The following is a 21,940-nucleotide window of genomic DNA, read 5'->3' as shown; positions in this document are numbered from 1 at the left end:
ATGCATCATGGCAATACAACCTCAATCCCCATCAAGGAGGGAGACCTTCAAAGGAATGTAAGCAAGTTAAAATCACTAGGATTAGTAAGATTTTCACGTTAGCCAGCCTACAAACAGGTTCATAAGCATTCCTGCTCACAAATGAGCCACTCTCCTACACTTGCCAAACAAGTTGGGGGGCAGGGAGGAGAAGGTGGGGGTGGTGATGCTTTTTATTTATTAATGTAGCTTTGCATTAACCTTAACCTCATGCTAGCTTAGGCAGAACAGGATTGTTATTACCAGCATTTAGAATAGAGGGGGCCAAATCCTATGCCCCATTGATCGATTAAATTCTCTGAGGACTTCAGTTCATAGAGTTGAAACAGCTTCTAAATACTATTGAAAACAGGTTGCATCTTAAAAAAAAAAAAAAAAAAAAAAAAAAAAAAAGCTTTAAAATCTGTAAGGAAAAGCACTAGGAAGGCTAGTAGGGTTACGCTACAGCAGAAAATAGCCAGGTCTCTTCCATTTGTAAACTTAGAGGGTCAAAAGCTGGGCAAGAGGATCAGTGTAACCAAATTTCAATTCATGTGAAGTTCCCAATATATCTAAATTTATTAAGCTTATTGTCATCTTATCTGCCTCTTCTCCCACCAGTATTGCACAACTAGTAGATGAGTAAAGAATATGTTTACAAAACAAACAAACAAAAATAAACCACATTAGAAAAGGAATTAAGTGAACTTCTAATTCCCACTCATTTCTCCAAGTCAAAAAGTCACTCGGTTTCTTACAAAATGCAAGTATGCTCCCTGAAAACAATGATGCAGCTGAAGTAATAAAAACTCAATCTAGGATTTTCAAAGTTCAGCATTCAGAAATGAGAGAAGGGAGGGAAGAGAAAAAGTTCATTGTCAGCATAATTTGGATTCATTCAGTCGCTCTAAGAGCCCCTTCTGAATGCAACAGGAGGAATTTATAAACTGAACTCCAATCTTCACGAGTGTTGAAGAGCTGGACAAGAACAGGCCACTCAAAGAAAGTGGGGGTTTTCCCCTCGTACACCAGACAACAAATCTACAGCTTGTGCAGCAGACTGCAATTGTGCTGCTGTTTTGCAGAGAGCAGAAACTATGTCAAGGAAGATCCCATAAACAGAAGAATCTAGTGGGGAGCTTGTTTGGGGTCAAACTTACTAGGATGGCACATAGAAAGCTACTGGCTTAGTGTGGTTTTGTAGGTACCCAGATTAATACTCTTTGAAGTACATGATTTGTTCTGGGTCTGGCCAGGATGGAGTTAATTTTCCCCATAGCAGCCCTGATAGTGCAGGGTTTTGTATTGGTAATTAGAAGGGTGGTGATTAAACAGCAGAGTTTTGGCTACTGTCTCTCCAACATCCCTCACCAGTAGGCTGGGGGTGGACAAGACCTTGGGAGGAGACAGAGCCAGGACAGCTGACCCAAAAGTGACCAAAGGGATATTCCATGTCACTCAGATAAAGAAGGCAAGGGGGCATTCATTATTAGGGTATTTGTCTTTTGGAGAAACCACCCTTTCCTGGGAAGTGGCTGGATGTCACCTGCTGATGGGAAGTAGACAATAAATCTTTTGTTTTCCCTTGCTTCCACACATGGCCTCTAGTTTCATTTTTCTAAACTGCCTTTATTTTGACGCACAGGGTTTGCTTTCTACGTTATTTTCTCCCTCCCCATCCCACTGAGGGAGGAGGGCTTCATGGGCACCTGGCACCCAGCCAACGTCAGCCCACCACAATGATCATAATTCAAAATAAATGAAATACCACTTAAAAGCAGGGGAAGGTACGTGTGCTGGAATCCTGCACCAACCTTGCACATTTTTTTCTGTTAGTCTAATCCAGAGCCCAAGATTTCCAGGAAGGCCATAAATCCCAAATCACAAGGAGTTCAAAAAGGATATAAATTGTGACCTGTTTATGAGACATTTACCTCTACTTGGTAAGGCTGTTTAGACTCAGAAGCACAACCCTCTTTGACCCCGTTCTTTTTAGGAATTGGTAGAATTAAAGGCTGATGAAATACTCTCCTACACAACAATAAATAGGTGCAATTCTTTAGCCACCAGTGGTATGTGGTTACATGGCACTGGAGCAACTGTCCCTCCTGTGAGGGCAGGTGGAACCCGGAGGTTAATCCTGTAAAGCTGTTACTCCTCACTCAAAAGAAATTGAGGATTTGGCCTGGGCTTTTCAAACTGTTATATTCAGAACAACAGAAGAGGGGATTGGGAAGAAAAGCAATGCCTAAGTGCACCTGGGAGATGTTTTAAAGACAGTAATGGAATAGGCCTAGGTCTTGGATGAGAGTGGAATCTGCCCTCCGGATGCCACCTACAAACAGGCTTGAGCACATTGATGAAACTGTTCAGCTGAAGCGATTCCTGTCAATACGATGAGCACTGGGTGGAAAGAACAGTGTTTACAAATGCCCTACTTTAAAGCCTCTGTGCAAGAGAGAGAAAACAAAATATTTTGAAACAACAGAACCAGACGGTAAGTGTAAGCCCTACGCAGTCCCTCTCTTTGCTTCAAAATGATCTCATCTTGCTCTTCCTTTTCCCACGCCAGGCACTAAGCACAGTTCAACTTCCAGGAACAGATGTGAATGGAGGGAGCTGGTTATAGCTGGATGTGTGGGGTTTTTGCATCCCTATTCTCTGCCTGGGCTCAAGGATGGCTAATGGGCCACCTCAACCTTCATCTGCTTTTCATTTTTCACAGTGCTGGCCACTGAGCAGCAATATTTGCCTGGACCTTGTAGAAAAGCGACTTTCCCCAAAAAATAAATTTGAAAAATTGCAAGGGGAAGATGACAATAGAGAAAAGCCTCACCAAGAGGGGGCTGGTTTTTTTCCACAGCATTTCCTGCTGTGGAAATACTGCTTAAATGGAAAAATGTGATCCTTCGCTCACTACATGCATTCAAGGACTGATTCTGCCCCTTGTGAAGCTGATGCCAAACTTGCCATTGCACCACTGGGCCCTGAATGATGAATGTATCGTGGTGGTGATGGATGCAAATCACCATCCTGGAAACAAGAGGAAGAAATTGGTTCTGATTTAGCCTGTTCAGCATTAGTGGGAGTCGTAAAGCATCAGGAGAGTTCTCCTGTATACAGTGTGGGGGATTTAAAGTTCCTGCTAGAGAAAATGTGCTCAGGTAGAGCCATTTAGCAGTAGTCAGTAGCATTAATTACCTGTGTAAGACACAATATGGCATCAATGCAGCCTTTGGATTCTGTACCCCTCATTAACTGTTTCCCCATTAACCTTGACTGGAATCACATTCTAAGCCTAAGTAGTAAGATTTTTCTTTTTATTTGTGAGCATCCCCATTTCATCCTTGAAGGTTCTCAAATTCTTATTCATTGTAAATGGTCCTGCTTGTAATAAAGTGCTAGTGGAAGTATTTACTGTTTGCTGCTTAATTTTGTCCTCATGGAAGTCGACGGATGCCAGCTCCAACAGTAGTTAATATACCTTTGAGCACATGCTGTGACCTTTCTCCAACTCATGCCTGACTTCATTCTCAGATCTCATTAAACAGGAGAAATTATCCTCTGAAAGAGCAAAACCAGAAATGTGCAGATTTGCCGCAGAGCTACAGAGGACAGCATGATTTAAAATGCACCATGGTGAAGGGGAGGGAAAGCAGTGGGGGGAAAGCAAGTTCCTTCTCATATTCACACTAACAGTCATATGAAAATAAAGCTGCATGAGAAAGAAGCAGCTTAGAGAGCCACTGTGTTGGAGTTCTTTTAGTCTTGTTTCTTGGAAGTTTTTGGTGTTTGCTCTTGCTAATGCAAGCAATCTGAATGAGGAGCTTGGCTGCCAGGATGCCAGGAATTTTATACTCGGGCTCTGGCTCAAACACTGCACTGTTTGGAGATGCCTCTTGCATGTTTAGCACCGCAGGGCCTAAGTTCACATGTGGGCACAATACACTACTCGTATAACTCCCTTCTTCTCCTATTGTCTGCCCTGGAAGCAAACACCCAAGCAATCCTGTTTGTCTAAAACCCAGCCAGGCAACTCTCCAACATTTTCCTCTTTCAGTGAGTACATAGTGGTAGCAAGACACTATTTATGCATTGTCTCCCTAAAGCCTTCTAAACCAAAATTATGGTTTAGTTGCTGAAAGTCGAGTGTGCCTTGGCTGAGAGACAACTATGGGCATTCCAGCACAAGAGAAAAAAAAAAAAAATAAAAGCTATTCCACAATATACCAGCCTGAGAGAGACCACAGGAGGGCATCAAGAGCAACCAGAGATCCAGAAAACACAATTTTTGGCTGGGGGGAGCAGACCAGGGGGATGGTGGAGACTTCAGAAGACTTGGAATGCATAGGCCACAGGAGACCATGGGGAGAGACAACGGCTGTCCTGCAATATGCCAAAGCATTTTGCAAAGAGGAAAATAAATTCTTTTCTCTCTCCTGTAAGGATAAGGCAAGAAATCAATGGGTTAAGTTTCAGCAAGAGAGATCCGGGCTTGTCCTTAGGAAAGGTTTTCTAGCAGTAAGAACAGTTCTGCCTTGGCAAAGATTGCCTGAGGAAGGGTGTCAAATTTCTGTTATGGGAGGTTTCTAAGAACGGGTTTGCTGCATATCTGTCAAGGAGGGTTAGATCTAGCTGATCCTGCCTTGGGGAAAGAGACCAGGCTAAATAACTTATTGTCCTTTCTAGTCCCATTTGCTAAGGTTCAATGATACACCTTGCTGTACTAATACCTGTAAGCTAGGTAAAATTAAGAAGTAAAGCTTCAGTGTCTACATGGGCAGCCTTGTAAATTCTTTACAGGTAGAAAAATTTAGAAGCATGGAAGCAAGAAATTTATCCCACAGATCTTAACCTGGAAGTCCAAATGAGCCTTGATCCTGCAGCAGGCAGGAGGCAAGCAGTTTGAGATTCACACTGGACTGTGACACTGTTCCCCAAGCTCAGATTTCAGGGCCTCAGAAAGCCTGAAGTCAGACAGTCAGAAAAACAGTGCTGCCTTTGGAAGGTTTCATTCACAAGACAAGAGTATTCATCCCTACCTGCAAATTCAACCATAACTATAACAAAGGGCAGAAGAACAAATTATAAAAGCTGGAGAGCTCAAACCTACCTGACAGTACCTAGCAAAGTGTCGAAAGAAAAATTCTAGCCATGTTGGCCAAACCCACAAGTCAGCACAGGCTCCAAGGTGATGTGACCATATGCAAGCTAAACACACCATATGTAACCACTGTAACACTGAGTCAGTGTTTCTGCCTGTTTGCTGAATAAGATGGGTTGGGTGGTGGTTGGCTTTTTCAGTGGTTTAGGGACGAGGGGGGATGTTTAATCACTTTTGCTTCCTACCAAAGAAGTGGAAAACTTTGAAGTATTTGCAAACTACTAGTACAGGTAAGAATACAGGTCTGAACACTCCCAGTCTACTACTTTGGAAACCTGACTCGTGGTTTTATGATCAACAATGCCAAGGGATTGGCATCTAGTAACTTAAGCTGGCTCAGAAATGCACGTGTTTCGTATTTCTAAATACAGGTGAGAAATTTCATACTGGGCCCTTTAGATATCATTAGTTTTCACCTTTCATTTAAATATGGTCTACTTGGTGTTATAGTGGTTTTCTCCTTTACAATTCAGTCTGTTTCTGGTGGTCCTAAACCTATTTTCCATCCAAAATCATAGAATGATTTGGGTTAGAAGGGACCTTAAAGACCATCTAGTTTCAATTCCTGTGCCGTGGGAAGGGACACCTTCCAACAGACTGGGTTGCTCCAAGCCACATCCAACCCAGTCCTGAACATGTCCAATCATAGGGCACCCAGAACTTCTCTGGGTAAGCTGTGCCAGTACTTCACTACCCTCACAATAAAGAATTTCTAACCTAACGCCTAATCTAAACCTGCCCTCCTTCAGTTTAAGGCCCTTTCCCTTGCCCTTGTAAAAAGTTCATCTGTAACTTAATGTCCTCTCCCAAATTACCTTTGAAACATTGTACTCATTTTCAACCTTAGAGAACAGAAGGAGCTTTCAATTATAAACAGCTAAATAAAGGCTGTAATATCTAACCTGGCTTGGCATTTGTGTCACACAGAAAGGGCCAAATATATTTTAATTTCTAGATCTAGATCTCACTGCCTGCATTTGATGAACTTGTTCTTCTAGAACAGTGAGATTTTATAGATGAAGAGTTTGGACCATCACCATTTTTACTCAAGAGTTGAGTGCAGTTTTGAGCAGGCACCTGTTGCATTCTTAGAGTATTCGAGGTAGTCTCATGTCCTCTCCATTGATGATAAACAGGAGAACATCCATGAAGAAAAGGAATAGCAATAAAACATACTCCTATTCTAGCAACCACAGGGAATAGAAGAGCAGAATATGAAAAGTATGCACAGAAAGAAAGAAATGGGAAAGAAGAAAAGATCAGTGTCAGAAACTACATGTAAAAAGCAATCTCTGTCATGTCATCTCAAAAGAGGCAGAAAGGTGTCTACTTGGCCGCATTTCTGTGAAGCGACAGCTACATCCAGTGGTCACTAGAGCTCACTGACACAGGGTCCTTGCTGAAATGTGAAGAGACCAGGAGTTAGGGGGGAAGGGCAAAGGTGGGCTGTATTTTGGTTTTTAATGCAACAGTCACAGCTTGTCTTCCCAGGCCTGCCCTGTCCCCGTACAGTTCAGGTTTAACTACAGAAGACAGGCCTAACTACTGTGAGCTGTGACAATAATGTATGCTGTTTCTAATCACTCACAGGAGAAAATCAATTCTGCTTTTAACAGCCTTTCAGCATGCCTTAAAACAAGCTCTTTGCCTTTATTACATATGCCAGTTCAGAGAAAATTTGTTGTTGCTTATTGACGGTTTCCTGTTCTGCTACCAAGACACCTCTCAAAAGCTTTTCCAACACCAACAACACCTGAAAGAAAACAACAAGACAAGCTCCTTTCAGCACAGCAGGGGCAGCCTCACCTGTGTAGGAGTCCTTATGTCACAGCATTTCCCAGCATGACATATAGAGATGTGCTTTTGCGGTTTTTTGGTGTGTTAGCTCCCATGTGGGAAAGTCCTATGGGATTTAACTGAAGAGAAGGTCCTTTGTACAAAACTAGTTAATTATATTCTTTCTTCTTACAAAATTCTGCAGAAGAGTTAAAGATTAGAGGAAGGCTACTCTCTTAATGATTAGACTACTTTATTTCAATTCATTCAAATTTAACTTCTGTAGAGATTTCAATCTCCTTGCACACTGCAAAACACTCTCACAAGGAAAGAAACAAGTCTCATGACAGCATAAAACACTGCCCATCAACCTTCCAGGTGAAGAAAAAGTTTTATCCTGCTACATTTCTTGGACACAGGGGTTTTTTTCATACATGCTTTGATGCACCAGGAAAGGCAAACAGACCTCAAGGCTGCAAGATAGTTAAGTCACTCTTTGAACATCAACATCAGCAGAGTTTTCTACAGTTTTGCTGAAATGCTATGAAGTCCAGAGGTGGTAGAGGGATAGAGAGATGGGAGAGGGAAAGAGAGAAGGGAGAACCACGGTGTCATAGGAGGAGTTTCATGCATCAGCTTCCATCAACTACACAGTGGTAAGCAAAGGCTGCTACAGGATCATGTAGGAACACACAGAGCTCAAAATCCTTCAGCTATACAGCTGGAGGGGTGAATGCTCTGGTTCTGGAGACTAGCTGCATTCCTTTAGTCCCCTTTCTCACACTCATTTGGATGAGTGGCCTCTGTGGTTTAGCCCAAGGACAGCACATCGAATTTGGTGTGTGGGGAACGGCCAAGGGCAGGAACGAGAGCACGTGAGGACAGAGGAGGCAAAACCCAACCTACCTCAGCTTATGTAGCCCAAGACAGCATCATTGCTTCTTCCTGACTACTCCTGCAGGGGCTTAGGCATTTAATATGACCCACTACATTAACAAGAAATCAATGGAAGATTTTGATGAGGTAAATACAAATTCTTAAAATAGACTCAAATATTTGTGGCTATTTCTGCTCAGTAGTTCCATGGAACTTCTATACCATTAGATATAAAAGAAAAAATCCTTGTTATGCAAAGCTGTTACATCTCCTCAGCTGAAGCAGCAGTCACACGTGATTTTCCAGTACCAAACACGCAGGTGTAACACAACAAAAACATTTTGCCAAAGACTGCTGGGTCCACAAGCTCGCAGAATTCCTTCACATACATCTCCCTCCCCTCAGCAAGAAACACTGAAAAAAACCTGCACCAAAACAAACAAACAAATCAATGATAAAGCAAGAGACAGATTTTTTTGAGGCACCAATCCAGCACGTAGCAAAGTGACAGAGGAAAAGCACTGAGCTTCCTGAGGGAGAACTGGGAGCCAGCTTTCATGCTCACAGCTGACCACCAAAGCACAGGAATCAGCATTTATGCACAGGCTCCAAATTTCACAGCTGCACTACCCCTTCCACCAATGCAAACTGCACTAAGGCAGGCGTACAAAGCATCGTCTTTCTTGCTCCATCCTCCCCCAGCGAGGCAAAGAACACGGTCCCCGTCTACCAGTTGTTATTATTATTCCTTTTTGTGCTTGTTTCCCCCTTGGGGACACTTACAAGCCTGAAGAACAAAGCAAAGATGGCACTGGCTGCCTAGTCCCTGTGTGTTTCTATGTCTGCCTGCCTGGTGCTGTTAGGAATTGAAAAGGCTTCAAAAGTTTCAAAATACCCATGATACCATCAAGCCAAAGCATTTAAGGAATCTAAATAAACCTCTAAGGTTCCCAAAATCAGCTTTGTAGTCATGCCAGCCACAGGCTTCCAGCAAAGCCAGTCCTCATCAAAATCAGAAGAGCTGGAATCAGCGTTTGCTGTGAGGGGGAGTGGAATTAAACCCAGTGTTAACTGTTAATGGATCTGCCTTTAATAAATAATATCAAAAGGATGCAGCTGAGCAGTTCTAGGAAAAAAAAAAAAAAAAGTTGTTGTTTTGCCTATTACAGAGTACTCAAAACCACAACACAAAGAAATTTTTCAACAAGCAAACATATTTCACAGTAACTGGAAAGCAGAGGGACTTGAGAGCCATAGGTGGTGTAACTGGAGAGAGATGCACTTACAGAACTTGAGAATCTGCCTCAATGCAATCTTTTCAGAGTAGCTGAGAATGAGGAAGAGAAATTAATCTTAGGGCTTACCTATACTTTGACTACCTAAGTGAGATTCCTTTTCTTCTTCAAAAAAAGGAGAATATTGCTCTAGAAGGCATCAGGTGCCAGCACAGTATTGTTACAGTACTGTAAGCGGTGGAGACTACTAAAGTTGACCAAACTAACTTGACAGACAAGAAAGGGGATATGCCATCCTGAACCACTCATGTCTCCATTGCTGTATCCCTTCCTGACAGAAGGCAAATGCCCTGACGTCAGTTTTATCTGGATGTATTTATTTGAGAAAATGAACAGGCCATGGTTAGTTTGCTTTTTTTAATATTTGATTTAGTCAGACATGGGGCTACAAAGAAAATGCGGGACTTAAAGACTGAAAGTCTCTGCATTTATGTGGCATCAAACCACAAAGGTCACTCTGCTGTCAAGGTTTTGTCATTCCTGGTTTCAGAGGACACTCTCCCTAGAACATATTGGTTTTCAGGCAAACTGATGTAATGTTAGATCATTCATCTTAACAGAAGTGGCATTTTTAAGCAAAGCATGATATTTCATCAGGTAGAAACCTCCCTGGGCAGTATTTGAGGCGGGGGGGGGAGGAAGAAAATCTGGATTGGTAGGGTTGCCAGTTTTCTTATCAGGAAGGAGACTTTCCATACTTGAGGTTTTTCCTGAAGCTTTAAATCACCAAAATGGGATGATGACATTATAACTTCACCTGCCATTTTAGAAGATGCATTTCCAGGTGACAGCACCACAGGGACAAGTCTAAACACCGAAAGCAACTGTGTTCTGCAGGTATGGACCTCCCACTGCAATAAGGATGAGCCTCATCAGAAGGCAGGTCAGTGCTTCAACCATCCTCTTTTCCTTGGTCAGTCTTAACAGGATCCATCTTTTCCAGAGCAACAGCTTTCAAGTTGAAGAATTGCCAAAAAAATGTGGTTGTGCAGGAGAGAGGCTGAGGCACCCAGGTTTTGAAAGGTCTGATCCTTTTCCAGAGGATGGAACAGAGACCTTCAGAAAATTCAACACCAGGAGAGAGCAACATTCAAATGAGGATATTTGGCACTAAAGACAGACATCTCTTTCCGTAACAATAAGGTTAGCCACATTCTCTCATCATAGCACAGTTAAGTGGTTCATTCAGATTCAAGTTTCTGATGATCTTGGACTATTTAAACTGAAGAATGAAGGTTACAGCACAAAGTCATGTCAGGACAGGAAAATGTGCCATTTCTTTCTTTCCTTGCTACTGAAGTGTCCAGGAATTTTTTTTTTTTTTTCATAATGGACTCTGGAAAACACAAATATGCAAATGGTTTTAATCCCTAGAATTCCTTGACCTCTGCAGGTGTAAAGTGGATCTGATCCCATCTGTGCAAATGTCACATATACACCATTCCTAAATTAGACTGTGCTACCAGCACTTGCTTGCAAAATCCCTCAACAACTGAGGGAGCACATTCATGGCCATTGTAACAAATATGTTGAAATAATCATTCCTCAGGCTATAACATCTTCCTCTTCAGCTTTTTCTAATTCTTTTTCACTCCTCCCAGTTTCATCCCAGTTTTATCCCAGTCTCAGTTTTTCCACTGTGAAAGATCACAACCAGCCCAGAGCAGGACACCCCCTCCTTCTAAGTAAACCATGCGTCCCTGTATCTAAACTTCTCATTTTCCATCTTTTTTTTTTTTTTGCCTAAACATCAGTAATTAAACAAAATAAGAGATTGTAAGCCACATTTCTGCTCAGGAAGTTACAAAACAAACAAACAAACAAACAAACAAAAACCCACCATCACCTTTCAGCAAAATGGAATTCATAAACCTACAACAAACTTTTTTCAGCAGCTTGAAAGGGAATATATACTAGAGGGTGTATCTGTTCCAGATGTACCTACAACCATCAGTAGACAAGATAACAAGAGATAAGTAGTTTGCACTGAACTAGTTGCATGGCTGATGTAAAGGTTGATTATTTTCTCACCAAAATAGGATATATTCTAGACTTTGCTTGATGCACCTTCTAAATATGTCTTTTTTCAATTCTATCAATGGCCCCATGTTTTCCTGTGTTTCACAGAATCACAAAGTCCTCACGGTTGGAGGAAACTTTCAAGATCTTCTAGCCCAACCATCAACCCAATACCACCATAATCACCCCTAAACCATATCCCAAAGTGCCCCATCAAGGTGCCTCTTGAACACTTCCAGAGTTCTAATATCTCTTCTGAACATTCTCTGGCACAACTTTAAGCCATTTCCTCTCATCCTTTCACCTGACATATGGCAGAAGAGACTGACCTCACCTCATTATAACCTCCTTTCAGGGAGCTGAAGAGAGCAATGAGGTCCTCCTTGAGCTTCCTCCAGAGTAAACAACCCCAGCTCCCTCATCTGTAACTCATAGGACTTGTTTTCTAGACCCTTCATCAGCTTCAATGCCCTTCTCTGAACACTCTCCAACATCTCAATGTAGTTTTTGAAGTAAGGGGCCAAAAGCTGAACACAGGACTTGTGATGTGGCCTCACCAGCGCCAATTACAGTGGTATAATCATTTGCCTTCAACTGCTGAAATTAGTATTTTACCCCTGCAATACTCAAAGTAAATTCAGACCTTACAGATAAAAGCCTCGCCACTGGTTACAGCATAGACAGCTGCAGAAATGCAAATTCTCTTTAGGCTTTTGTATCCTGCCTTAGGACTGAGCTGCTGGTGTGCAGAGCTCATGTGAATGAGGCATTACTGCACTAACGCACTCAGAGCCTGAAACAAATATATCCTTTATGAAATTAGTACAAAACATGGGGCATGTATTTCATACTTACTATTGGTTTACAAGCACTCTGCACCCTAAGGCAGGTGGTTGTTTGTATTTGCAAAGGCTTGTTTTACAGGCCTGGCTCAGCTATCTGTTGCAATCAGACACCAGCCTGCACTGCCAGTCCTGGGCTTTGGATTCCCCACGCCTGGTCAGGCCTCTGAACCCAAGCCATGTTCAGGCACTGTCAGCTTGACCTCCCTGGGACAGACAGTTATTGTTTAAGATCCTTATTTTGAGATGCTGGACCTACAGCCCACCTATCATAATCAAGAAGCTGTCAAAACCCCAGTAGGATGGACGTGCTCCAGTGAGCAATATTCTCATCAGACACCTCAGTTTAGGGTTTAACTCTTCTGGAGCTTGCTGGAAAGAAATATCTTACCAATACACTTTGCTCAGAAACAAAGCAGTAGGGTCTTGAACCTGAGCAAGAAATACCAGATGCTGACCTGTCCCCTCTGGTGTCTATAGCGCACACAGACTTTTGGGTTGCATGCAGTGTCCTCCAAGTTCCTTTCAACACCCTACTTCATTTCCTAAGTCAGACATGAGCCTCTGGCTAAGCAGCTTGGCCTTCTGTCCCCACCAGACAGCCCCCTAAGCAAGACATCCAGCATAGTTAGGAGTCAAAATAACTATGGCAAAATCCATTGGAGCTGGCAGACTGAAGTAGGCAGTACAGATACATATTAATTTATCACAGCTTGTAACACAAAATAGTAAAAACCCAGAGCTTCAAGATGTGGCCTATATGCTCCCCTTGTGCATGCAAGTCTCATTAAAGTTAATGGGAGCTGTGTGCCCGTCATATGGGGAGTATAAACTCTGAACAGTGAAATGCACCATATGTTTCCCTATCAGAAAAAAACACCAACCCAAAAAACAATTGATACTAGCTTTCATCCTTCTGGGAAGCCATACCTGACAGGACACTCATGGCTGGACACAGGGCCTGAACTCCTTTTAAAACAGTGAGAACTCCTCCCTATGCAGATGGCTTGTATTTCCTGAAAGAAACTCCAGGAGTTTGTTATAGCTCAGAAAAAAGGAAAGAGGGGGAAACCTTTGATGTTTGACCTCCTTTCCCCCAGTTTTTATGTCCCACACGAGGATCCCAAATCCTCCAGTCTTCGTGTCAAAACCCAGAAAGTGTTGCATACTCGGAATAATTTTCACCTGGCTAAGAAAAATTAAAAAATAAAAGTGGCAAACTGTGGGAAGTGTGAAGTGTAGAGTTCTCCCTCTGCTACTGACACAACTGTGTTGATAAAAGTTCATCTTTCAGTACCAGCAGAACCTCAAATTTTAGGTGCTCGTAAAATGAGGAAGTTACAAGAGACAGTGATGAACCACTTTCTTATAATTTGGGGCATTTCTAAGCCCATTTAAGCGACAGCATCACTGAATCAAGGATGCTGATTCAGCGTTAGCCACATGACTTACAGCCAGATCTCGGGCAGAAAGCCTTCTGGGAAAACTTCTGCTGATTACTTCTAAAACCGGAGATTCAAACTAGGAGATGAATCTTTGGCCTCTCAAAAGGTCACTAGATATTTGCAACACACAGCAGCTCTGTCTGCCCCTTCCTTAGCTTTCTGTTTCTTTATGGCATACAAACTCCTATGGAATACAAAATATTCCCATTGTGCCACAGCCTCTTGGAGAGCAGTTTCTGCAGAGATTGCAGTGAATATGGTCAAATGGTATCAAACAAGTGATGGAGAAACAAAGTTCGTCACAGAGTTTGGGAAATAATTTTAATTGCTACTTAGCAGAACACTGGGTGTTTAAGCAGCCTTTGATTATTATTTTCATGTTTACCAGTCATACCGCTCAGCACTCTGCTGACTTATAAAATGGGTGAAAAATTAGATAAGTGACCAACAAGCAACCTCAGGTAAGGATTAAGCCTTCTTTTTCTTTCGAAATAATAACAAAGTAGGGGTTTGATCAGGTCTTAGGCCTTCTTTTAACACTGATAAATAGCTGCCTCATCCTCAGCCTGTCAACCAGACATATTGATCTCAAACCAGTCTAGTAGGGCAACTCACTGAAATCATAACAACTTTCAGAGCACATAAAATAAATTTTCCCTCGCCCAGAGCACTGAGAAGGAACCAGTACTTTATCTCTGGGCACATGCACCAAATTAATATGACATTTTGAGTTTAACCTATGTAAAATATGGGAAGCTCCATAATTTTGTGCTACACACATAACAAACAAACTCTTCTGTACATTCTGAGGTCTGTACCAAACATCTCGAATTGGCATAGACCTCATTAAACAAGATACTGGCAGTCAAGGTTTGCTGCAGTCTCACATCAGTAGTACAGAAGAGTGGCACAGAAGTAGCCTGTAAAAAACTCTCTCTGTTTTCCCTCCTTGCAGGCAACCACGCACAGGTCCACACAAATCAGTGGCAACAATTGTAGAAGCCAAAGGAAGGGGGGTCTGTTTAGTGTGTTACCCTTGAACTTACTATAATCAATTCCTTGTTTTTAGGAGGTAAAAGCAGGCAAGTTTTCCCCACCTCTACTGTCTGTTCCCTCACCAAGGAGTTTTCCTTGCTCTTTTCTACAGGTTGGGCTTGTAGTGATTTAACTGGAAATCAGGAATGAGAATGATGATCCTCTGCTAGGTCAAATCTTCAATATCCTGTTAGAGTAGACAGCCTGTGTATGCACCTTCTTCACCTCAAGCAGGACCCTCTCAGATGCATCCAATGAACCAAAAGAGTGAGCCATACATGAGCCAGCAGTGTGCCCAGGTGGCCAAGAAGGCCAGTGGCATCCTGGCCTGGATCAGGGATAGTGTGGCCACACCTCGAGTGTCCAGTTCTGGGCCCCTCAGTTTAGGAAGGATATGGAGGTGCTGGAGCATGTTCAATGAAGGGTAACAAGGCTGGTGAAGGGACTGAAAAGCACAAGTCCTGCGAGGAGAGGCTGAGGGAGCTGGGCGTGTTCAGCCTGGAGAAGACGAGGCTCAGGGGAAACCTCATCACTCTCTACAACCCCCTGAAAAGATGTTGTGGCCAGGTGGGGTTCAGTCCGTTCTCCCAGGCAATCAGCAGCAGGACAAGAAGGCACAGTCTTAAGCTACACCAGGGGAGGTTTAGATTAGATATTGGGAAGAGTGGGCATTGGAATGGGCTGCCCAGGGAGGTGATGGCACCGTCCCTGTAGGTGTTTGATCGGAGACTGGATGTGGCACTCAGTGCCATGGTCTAGTAGACAAGGTGGTGTTGGGTCAAAGGTTGGACGTGATGATCTCAGAGGGCTTTTCCAGCCTAGTTGATCCCATGATTCTGTCTGTACTGAGAGGAGTGGGTAAAGATCACAGTTCTGGGGCTTTAATACAGGCCTAACCTGTGTCAGCAGTGCCTACAGACACTGCCAGAGCCGATGGTAAGCCTGTGCCATTGTAAGGAGGCAGGTCAGACCCACAAACCAAGCTGGTGATATTTCATTTCATCTCAGCCTTAGCATACTTTGATTTATTATGACCTATTTTTTTTTCCCCCTTCTTCAGTTGGAGGCAGAATTGGCCACCCCAGCCACAGTGATCACCTGCCCAAGGGACAGGGGGGCAGATGTTGTCTCCAGGGAATGGAACTGAGACGAGCCCACTTTAAGTCTGGGGCAAAAAACCAGTTTCATAAATTTAAAACAGCATATACAAGGTAGGAGTGTGACTACACTTTTTCCATGTAAATAATGTCACACTTGTGAGGAGGGGGGCCCTCAGTGATATTTCATGAATAGGCTCATTATGTTGCACCTGACCTACAGACATTTCAATTGCCTTTTTGTTTTATTATTTTTCTTATTTATTTTTGCTCGATGACTTGTATATAATCAAATGCCTTATGATGCTAAATCCTGTTAAGACATTGCACTTTGCTGAGGCATAATGTCAGTAAGTTTAATCAATCTATAATTTTCGCACAGAAAGATCCTGCTGGCATTTAATCACCAAGTGATGCTCCAAGGAGGAAAGAAGGACTCTATCCACAGATATTTTGAGAGCTCTACAGTCAGAGTCTTCAGGATAACTTAAGATTTGCTTTTATTATCATCATCATCTTTTTACAAATTGAAAAGTAAGAACTGCATTAGCAGGAGTGGGCCTGACTCCAGTTAGAGGCCCTGTGGAAGAATTTGCACAGAGTCTAGGTTAGCTCAGATTTGTATCAGCCTCCAAGAAAAACATTCAGGAGAAACATTAAATCCTCTGAAGGCAAATATTAACAGATAGTCATGAATGGAAACTGATTATTAATTATTTCTCTCTCTCTCTTTCTCTCCATTTTATATTTTTAGTTTAAAATGTCATGTAAAGCCTGACATTGATAAAAATGGCAGGAAATGTTCCCTGCTCGATTAAATTACCACGAAGACCAGCTTAACATCTGCTTGGCAAACCCTTCATAAATGCACGGCATTAATATTTAATAAAAATATCTATAGCTTTCGTTGGTACTGGAGACATTTCACACTTTGCTCACACATGGTGTTTCATATAATTATTCTCTAAAGGCTGTCACTTTAGCCTTTTAGCAAAATAAAAGTTCCAGGGATGATTAAATATAGAAAGCATATCTTCTAGGACATATCCTTCCTCCGGGAGACCATTCCTACTGACTCTTACATTGTAAGGGAGAAACACAGAAAGGAGGAAGTGGTACAAACTAGAGGAGAAAAAAAAACACCTGAGTGCTGTTTCAGTACAGTTTGAGTAAATCAGAGTTCGTAGGTTCAAACAACACTCTACAAAGGGCAGAGCTCATTCACAGCAGAAAAGTGAAAGTAGTTCCGTAGCACTGTTTAGTCAAATCATAAGACCTATTTGCAGGGAGTTACACCTAAAACCCGATCACTCAGTCTACTCCATTTATTGATTTATTCTCACACCAATCCTCACAAAGCCACCGCCCAGCTGCTACAGCAACTCAGAGACACCCAGATCCTTCATTTCCACCACCTGGAGTCTGGTAAACTTCCTAATCCCAAGGACTAACCTACAGCAAGGTCAAATTGAAGCCTAATGCTTGAAGCATGTGAGGAAATGGTGGTGTTAGCTGTACATCCCAGTCCCAGCTCAGGAGCCAGCAGCAGGCCCTTAGGAGTGCCAGGGCTGGAGACGTCCATGCAAAGCCAGCTGGCATCAAAGGCTGTCACAGGAAGGAGGAGGTGATGCTGGCCAGGATGGCATGTCCTGTTTGCAGTGTTAATCTGCCTTAGACATCTGCTTTTGGCATAGGGATCTCGCCCAAGAAATTCAGTAAGACAATACCATCTTCCTGCCTAACAGCTATCCATAACTAAATCCTACCCTGTTGTCCAACCCATTATTACTTTCCCAAAGAAGCTCTCCACGTAGATGTTTGTTACCCCTAAATGCTGGAAGGTGGTAAGTACACAGAGACTGTTTAAATCTTCGATTTGAGAGCCTGCCATTGGAACACACCACACAAAAGGCCACACTCAGCACTACTAAACAGACCTAAACCCTTCTGAATCACACTCTGAAAGGTAAATTGAGCATTTCCATTCCTTTCCAGATACAACTATCAGTCTCACGAATGAAGAATAAAAGCTCACTTTGAATGAGGTAGATATCAGTATTGTATTGAAAGTTGTTTGTATGTATAAAAATTTTTAACACTCCTTGAGGGAAAAAAGGAAAAGCCAAAATCAAAAACAAACAACTAAAAAACAAACAAACAAAAAACCACACAAAAGCACAGACTATCAAGCTTTCCCCAATCCCCCATGATCTCAGATACATGGAGCATTCACTAGAGATCCCACAGTACGATCCAGTACTTGTAATAATCAGTAGAGGGATTATTTGGGTGTTTGTGTGAAGCACCTCCAGCTATTAACACTTCTCAAATCTTGCTACGCTGGAAATAGAGAAGCATCATCTTGAGTCAAGCCTTGGATTCTTAGTTCCAAAGAAGAAAGGGTTTTTCTTGTGAATAGGAAAGATTTCGTATCAGCTGGCTCATGGAAGTATGACTAACTAGAAGTGATAGGATGAAACTGAGTACGAGGCAGGGGAAGAGATGTCTATCTGGAAACATTTAGTAAAAGTGGGTATATTAGGCTATGGAATAGTCTCTCAAGGGAAATGGCTGAGCCCTATTGATTGAGTCTTTCTGAAACTTCCTAGACAAAGGATGGGGAAAAATTACAGGATGGTACAGTCCTCCATCTGCAAGGAGCAGAAAAAATGGTTTTCAGTAAGCCTCTTCCACCACTAATTTTGATGGCCCCCTATTTTGCTGAGCTCTGTGCTGATGGAAAATGAACTCTATTTGACAGTTTGTGGCTGGGGGGTAAGGGGCACCCCATGGACCCCACAATGAAATGATCTGTCAGTCTGGAAGACAAACTCTCTCCAGCACATTCCCAGATGGGGGTACAGACTGCAAGGCAAAAAATAGGTTTCACTGAACTCACACAATCATTGATATGAGTAAAGGGTCAAGAAGTTGAGACAGAGTTCAAAGAACAGTACGATAGAATTATGTATTCAGGAGTGGTTTTGTCCCCTTTGAGCGACTCAGTTGTTTATTAGAAAGTACAGACTTTACTGCTCCACGAAAAAGGCTACAATGGAATACGGAGTTCAAGACCAGTTAAAAACTCTTCTCAGATGGGAGCTTGCCCCAAGGATCTGTGTGATTATGAAAACATTGCCATAAGAATACACCAAGGAGTAAAAGAAAGATAAGCTTTAAGGACATAAAAGCAACAGGCTACATCCTTGACCCAAACAGATCAACACGGCTTTCTCCAGTCAGTGTAATCAATAAGATTTATATTACTACAAAAACTGCCCCCAGCTCTGGAGCTGGCTCTGACAGTACAGGAGCCTCGTGATCCTAACAATACAGAGCTGCCCTGAGCATAATATTTAGTATTGCTCTTTGACAATAATATTCAATTGTTTTTTTAAAAAGTAGATCATGAAGTTAAAGGAATGGTAGCACATTGGGGTACACTAATTTTGTGTACAATTTGCTTGGAAACCCTTCAACAGGAAGAAAACCTACAACAGTTACTCTTGTACATTAAAACAGTATTTTATAAAGCTAAGAGCCTAGCTGAGGCTTACAGCTATTTTTCACTCACCCTTTCTGTTTCCCCAACTGCATTTCCAACATTTTGCATATGGCTACATCAAAGCTAAGGATAAATAAAAAAGTTAACATCCAAAGAGCTATTACATCCTATAACAGTGTGCTTGTAAAGTGCACATAAATAAAACTGACCTTTTGTTTGAAGCTTATGATTTCAGTTCTGCAGCTTTAAGAGAAATTAAAAAAAAAAAAAAAAATCTCAAGTTTTGTTAAAACAGAAAATGGCAAGAAAATGTTCACAGCCCAAGCTGCAACTTCTCATTTTTGTGCTTTAAATGACCACTTCTCCTTGAAAGTTGTGTTCCACAAGAATGCTGTATGGAGATAGTTTTCCAAAGACAATCAGTTTCAGCAAAGCAAATGGTGACAGATCCCCCAGTTCAATGTTTTGCAACTCAGCTCATTCTTTCAATGTTTACCTGTCCACACCAATCATTCAAACTTTGGTCTTACCTGCTCCAAACTCATCTAAATCACTCAAGATTATTCTTAAGTGGTGTCTGGCACCAACTGAAAAAATTACTGGAAAGCTTTCCTCAGCTCCAGGGAAGGCAAAACCCACAGTATTTGTATGTTAACTTTGCTTTGTATTTAGTCCATAGGAGTATTTGAATCAGTCCCTCCCCTACATCACTGTCAAAATACTATGTATCATTGGTAACTTCAACCATGTTCTCACTGTTATCAGATATTTAGCAGAGTCTAGGAAAACTATATGCAACATGCTCCATTGGACAACCTCCCCATAGATATGCTTTTTCCTCCCCTCAAAGTTCTTCTGCCCTCCTGAAAATAGCAATATTCTATTCATGTTTTCTCACCTTCCCTTTTCAGCTGTTTTGCAACGCATACTCTAAGAGAAGCACACACCATTCCTATTCAGGCAAAGGAATAATTCCTGCTGGCAAGAGGAACAACAAAATATCCCTCTCAACACCTCAAGCACTCACACACTTGTGAACAAGTCGCAGTAAAACCGCAGCAGAGCAGCCAGACACCACGGATGCAACTGCTGCTTTTCCTACACCCCTCACTGCAGAATCTGACGTGGAGAAAAGAACAGGCACAGCAGCAACACGAAACGTCCAGAGGGCACAGAGACCCCCTACACTTGGGAGAGGGGCTGTATAAAATGTGCTAACGTGTGACAGCAGAGCATATTGAAACGGCAAAGATGGGACTGTCTGGGGCGTCGTGCGTCTGTTTCCTAATGGTTATGGATTCTGTGGAAATGCTAATGTTTGCACTAAAGGCCCTCTCAGCAATATTTCGCAGCCTCAATAACTCTTAATTTTGAATTGTTTAATTAGTTAATGAGTTTGGGGAGAAGTCCATCTTAGGGATCATTAGTTAAGGCTCTAAAACATGGAGACTGAAGAAAATTACTGTCTGAGGAAGGAGCAAAACTTCCCCACTTGTCAGCCAAACACCAAGTGCAAGAGCTGCACCAGCATTTCTTGGTCTTGACGTCCAGTCCTGGGCCAGGCAGGGTACAGGTACATCACCTGAGGTAAGTCCTTGTGGTTTAGGAGTCCCCCATGCAGCCCAAATCCATGAAGCAGTGACAACACAGAGGGGAACAGCACACCTCAGCAAACAGAGCATGTTTCCTCACTTAATGGTCCCAAAGAGTCAATCTCCTCACAGCTGTTTAACCATGGCAACGCGTAGAACACGCCTAAGATTAAAGCGTGTTTTTAACCACAGGAAATTTTATGTTGCATTAGCAGAGAGATACAAAAACTGGGGGAGAAAGTTCAAATTAGTTAACCACAGAGTTCAGTTTTGCTTAATAATACAACTAACAGAAGCAATAAATAAGTAATTTTTAAGAAAAATACGTGTTTTCCATTTCTGTTCTCCACTTAGACCACTTTTTCTCTTATGGTACTGTAAAAATGTGCCAGTTTTGTGAAGAAAGGTGGAAGGCACAGACAGGTAGGTAACTCCAAAATACAAAGGTAAGGTATCCAAGTGTGGGGTGTACCTAAATAAATGGTTACTTAGTCCCTAGATACCTGTGTAGAGTCTATGCTTTAGGCCAAGCTGTTTATACCTGTAGCACTTCTTAATAATTAACTTCTTAAAAACTATTTACGACTAGAATTTTATATTAAAGTGCAGTTCTAAACCCCATTACAAGAACAAATGTACTGTTTCAGGAGACCAGTTATTGCAGGAGTTTAATATAATATGAATCTGCAGTTTTTCTAAAGCAGCTAGTTTTAGTCAGGTCTGTACTTAATACACATAAACACACACAACTTCCTTACTTTTGCTACCCTCAGCTAAAACCAGCCACTCTCCTGTGTACTGAATTATCATACCTTGCTTGTATGACAGACAAACACATAGATAGGTCTCTAAAAAGGATATACAGATAGGCCACATGTACCACAGACAACACAAGAAGCAGGACTTAACTAAAATCTGCTACTGTGAGGGCTGGGTAATAAGGAGTGATACTTGGCCAAAAACTCCTGTGAAAATACAATGAAGCTTAGCTGGAAACAGACCCAAGAAAAAGAAAGTGTTTGGGGAAGAAAAATACTCACAGAGCAGCTTGAAAAGAGCATTGCTAACATCAGGGTTCTTGCACAACAGAACTGCAATGAGACTCAACACTGGGATTTCATTCAATGTCTTGTTTTTCCAAAACTGAGTTGATGGGGGAATTAGCCTTTTGTCTATGCCAGAATACAAAACCGTTGCAGTGGAGGTCAGAGAAGGAACTAACAACTGCCTGTCACCTCTGTTTTGCTAAAGTCAGCTTACTTCATGCTGAAGTTGA

This window comes from Empidonax traillii, unplaced genomic scaffold, assembly GCF_003031625.1.
Source record: "Empidonax traillii isolate 1590-97213 ecotype Southwest subspecies unplaced genomic scaffold, ASM303162v1 scaffold41:size1892772, whole genome shotgun sequence".
In the NCBI taxonomy this organism is placed as follows: Eukaryota; Metazoa; Chordata; class Aves; order Passeriformes; family Tyrannidae; genus Empidonax; species Empidonax traillii.
This window is presented reverse-complemented; position numbering follows the sequence as displayed.